This window comes from Neomonachus schauinslandi, chromosome 7 (assembly GCF_002201575.2).
Source record: "Neomonachus schauinslandi chromosome 7, ASM220157v2, whole genome shotgun sequence".
NCBI lineage: Eukaryota > Metazoa > Chordata > Mammalia > Carnivora > Phocidae > Neomonachus > Neomonachus schauinslandi.
Genome location: NC_058409.1, coordinates 144,287,250 through 144,292,027, shown reverse-complemented (window position 1 = coordinate 144,292,027; position 4,778 = coordinate 144,287,250). Strand labels below are relative to the sequence as shown.

Genomic DNA, 4,778 nt, shown 5'->3' with positions numbered 1-4,778 from the left:
ATGCTGTGCTGAGTTGTATTTATTTTTATTTTATCACTTCTACTGGCAACCCTAAATTAAAAAAAAAATAGCCTCCTTTGTCATCTTATCATGGTTTGTTTCTAGTCTAATATTTTGAGTAGTATTTTGTTTCTGGCTTGATATATTTGAAAGCCAAGAGCACTGACACAACAGTTGAGGGTAACACAAGTTATGCGAAGGAAGGAGATCATTATCTCAAATTTGGACCCCTACCTCACACCACACACAAGATTTAACCAAAATGAATCAAAGACCAAAATGTAAAATCTAAACTCCTAGAAAAAGCATAGGAGTAAATAATTGTGACCTTACATCAGTCAGTCTTAGATATAAGACCAAACCCACAAGAAACAGAAGAAAAAGAATGGCTAAATTAGACTTCATTGAAATTAAAAACTTTGTGCTACAAATGAGGCCATTTTAAGAAAGTGAATAAACAGTACAAAGAATGGGGGGAAATATTTGCAAAACGTATATCTGGTAATGACTTGATTCAGAATATATTAAGAACTCAGTAAAAGAGGCAAATGACACATGGGAAAATAGGTAAGGGATCTACATAGTTATTTCTTCAAGGAAGATATACAAATGACCAATAAGCACGTGAAAAATGCTTGATATTATTAGTCATCAAGGAAATGTGAACAAAATCACAATTATTATATCACTCCCACTTGGGTGCAAAAAAACCCCCAAACCAAAACAAAACAAAACAAAACAGCTAATAACAAGTATTGATGAGGATGTGGAAACCTGGGCCCCTCCCACAGGGATGGGGGAAATGCAAAATATTGAAGCTTCTTGGCAATGTAGTCGGGAAGTCCCTCAAAACACCTAAACAGCTACCATATGACCTGGAAGTTTCACTTCTAAGTATACACCCAAGAGAAATGAAATACATGTCCACACAAAAATTTGTACAGATAAATTAACAGCAGGATTATTCATAAAAGCCAAAAGTAGAAGAAACCAAATGTCCATCAAGTGATAGGTGGAAAAATTCAATGTGGTATATTCATAGAAAAGATTATCTTTCTGCTGTAAAAAGAAATGAAGTCCTCTGCACCTTATGGCATGGATGAACTTTGAAAACATTATGCTACGTGAAAAGCCATTAGGCAAATGACACACTGGTCACCCAGTGATTTTCATGGCTATGGCTTGATGGCCATTTCAACCATAATCAATGATCAAACAGCACTGTTAGTTTATCTTTTACTTAACTGTGAAAACAAAGTACCACAGTAGTCAAAATGCAGAGTGCATTAGAGTGCATGATTCTCAAACAGAAATAAAGAGGCAAAGAGAGAAAGTCAAATTTTTTTTTCAGGACATTTTTTTTTTTTCTCAGAACATGTTTTCTCAGTTAATTTTTTTCTCAAGTTGATCTTTTCTTAATTTAATTTTAAAAATTCCTATAGCTATTTTTATTTCTTATTATTCTGGATTTGAAATCTCCTCTTCCTCTAAATTTATCTTTGTGGGTAAAACCTATAATTACCAGTTTTAATCCAAAAGCAATTGGATCATACATTTTCATGAAAATCAAAGCAGAGTAAAATTACCAAATTGCAAATATTTCTATCAGACAGGCACTAGCTATCATTTTTAAACTTAGATACAAAGAAAAGGAAATTTGTGCAAGTATAAATGTTCATATTTCCATGGAAACAGGTCCACAAAATGTATTTATCTAAGTCAAATTGAATGATGGGCATGAAAGGTGTTCTTAATAAGCAGGCACAGAATGAATTGAATTATCTATTCTGGATTTCCCATGAATATTTCTTATGGTATGTGGTCAAGTCACCTTTACAGTGGTTAGTAAAAAATTAAAGGGCTGGCCTCTGAAGTGTGAATCAGAGTAAAACTCAGGTGTGCCAAGAAATGAATTCTGGGCATTTTATGACACAGCTACTCCAAAGCAAAACTACTGGATTCTCCAAAGTGCATTTGCATGATCCACATTCCACATTCAGCTTGCTCTAACATGAGCCCTTGGAAAGAAGTCAGCCAGTGATCAACCTCGTGTCTCAATTCCTTCCTTGGAACAGTGGGCACACCTTCCTCAAGAGAATGTTCTACAGCTCCTGGAACAGTATGCATACATGATGATGTCTTCAGCTGGTGCCAAGCTCAGAAGGGGAAGAAAGGTGCCTGCCCTTGGCCTCCTTAACATACCTTCGAAATTAACCACTTTTTGGACTCATTTTGTAACTAAATTTCTCCCATATCTATCAAATCTTCCCAAACTGGTAAATCCATAAGTTCGATTTCTTTCCACTTCTTCATTATAAATATTATTTTTAAAAATCTTTCTTTCAGGGATGCTCAGTCGATTGAGCAGCTGGCTCTTGATTTTAGCTCAGGTCATGATCTCAGGGTTGTGGGATTAAGGACTCCACGATCAGCAGAGAGTCTGTTTCAGATTCTCTCTCTCCCTCTGCCCCTCCCCCAGCTTGTTCTCTCTCTCTCTCTCTCTCTCTCTCAAATAAATAATTAAAACTTTAAAAAATATTTAAAAATCTCTTTCAAAACCTCAAGTCTTTTCTTTAGTTCTCTGCAATCTTGCATTCATAGTAAGTAATTAGTCTGTGTTTCACTTTTACATATTTTCTGGGATCTGAATCATCCATCCCCATCGCTTCTCGGCCTTTTGGCTAAGATCAAGTGTAGTATCTGAATCATCCATCCCTATTACCTTGAAATGACTTCCTTTCCTTTTATTTTATCTCTCACATTTCCCAGGTCTCAAGTTGCCTTTACCTTCTGCTTCTTCACTATGAAAGACCTAAATGGGAGCCATATTGTTATGGTTAATATGTCTATGTGGCTGGGCCCCAGTGCCAGATTTTTGGTCCAACAATATTCTGGATGTTTCTGTGAAGGTCTTTCTTTCTTCTTTCTTTCTTTCCTTCTTTCTTTCTTTCTTTCTTTCCTTCTTTCTTTCTTTCTTTCTTTCTTCCTTTCTTTCTTCCTTCCTTTCTGAGATTAACATTTGAATCAGTGGACTTTGAGTAGATTACTCTCCATGTTGTGGTGGGCTTTGTCTAATAAGGTAAAGACCTTAACAGAACAAAGAATGACAAAAGAGTGAGTCAATTCTTAAATCTATCTTCCTATCTATCTATATCTATCTATCTATCTATCTATCTATCTATCTATCTATCTATCTATCCATCTATCTATCTATCTATCTATCCATCTATCTACCTATCTATCCTATTTCTCTGGGAAATCCTTACCTATACACATATATACTGTGTTTTCTTCCCTCTTTGTCCTATCTCTACCTCCTTCAATATCTCTGGGCCCCTTACTTCCCCACTCTCTCTCTCTCTCTGAGCGCAGGAAATGTCCTTTCCCTGGGGAACTGTGGAAACCAGGCCCCACATTCCCTGTTCCTGCTCAGGAACCTGCTTCTCCCTGCTGTTACTTATCACACCTGCCCATCTCTAGCTTGTCTCCTTCTCCTCTGCTCCCCTCCCCACTTTGGCCACCTGGAATCTATGTACTTTATCTACCCCACTCCCCAGCTAGTGTCCCTGGTTTGGGGGCACATGCAGCTCAGTTGGTTCCTCTTGGTTACCTAGGTCCATTTTAAACCACCCCAGCTATGCATTCGCTGTGAGTCGTTTGAAGTTGCTCATGTCCTGCTTGGTTGGGGGTTAGTGCCAACTGTCACTTCAAAAGTCACTTATTAGGTCCTTACGCTCCTCCCCCATAACACTGTTCCCAAATAGTCATGGTGCATGAATGGTTTCCTAACCTGTTTCTCCAGCATGTCCTTGGCCGTGGGCTATAAGGGCTCTGATACTCCTGTTTCTACATGGAAAGCATGTACAATGTCACTTCTATGATATGTTTCAAGAAAGTTCTATTTTCCACTCTTCCCAGCCGAACCCCATTGTTATGCTGGAACTGGTTCATTTTTCCCCTTCTAAACCTTTCCTACAATCAGTGTTTCAGCACTTGAGGGAGTGAGGATTTCAGGCATAGATATTGAATCCCCACTCACTTTTTCCCAAAGTTTTAGATCCTAATTATCTCAGAAACCTCCCACTTAATATTGTTTTCTTTGCAGACACAAATCTCAGTTCAGATACCTTGTTCCCAGGAATAAGATCTACAGTAATTATTTTCTTAGGGATTAATTAATCAAACTGATAATCTGGCCTTACCCGCATATAGTTTCTTGGAAGCTAGCCTTGTGTTTGTCCGCAAACTCTTCAGCACATATTTTCTCTGGGAAGGGTTTCCCTGCTGCTTCCCAGGCCCACGACCCTAGTTCCTGCCCACTTGGGAGAGAGTCCATGCCCAGAAAGCAGGGTCCACTTTCTGCTCTGTCTGCTCTCCCCTCCTCCATGTTTCACTCTCCTGTGTCTACACTTCTTCTTGGCATCCTCACCATTTTCTCAGTTAGCATATCCATCCCCCTGGTCAAGCAGGGGAGAGGGTTTCTCAGTGTGTGTGTCCAAATGCTGCAGCCGTGCGCCCTCTGTCCTTGCCAGCTCTGCAGAGCCTCCTGGCAGCCTCCACGGCACGCAATCACCCACCTGCTGGGAACTCAAAGAACGAAGGAACAGCACCAGAGACCACTGAGGGATATTTCAAAGAGAAGATGCCGAAACATACTACAGAGAACGGGCTTCTCTCTCTGAGTGAGAGGCTGTTGGCCTGGGGAGACCAGTGGGCTGGGCTGACCCATAACAGCTCAGCACTGATTTTTACAGATCGAATCTGGTAAGCAGGCTGTG

At 39.6% G+C, this 4,778-nt stretch overlaps 1 pseudogene; it reads left to right on the top strand.

Moving 5' to 3' along the window:
• Positions 1-2,661: 2,661 nt before the first annotated feature.
• LOC123325468 lies at positions 2,662-2,765 on the top strand (annotated as a pseudogene).
• Positions 2,766-4,778: the final 2,013 nt, after the last annotated feature.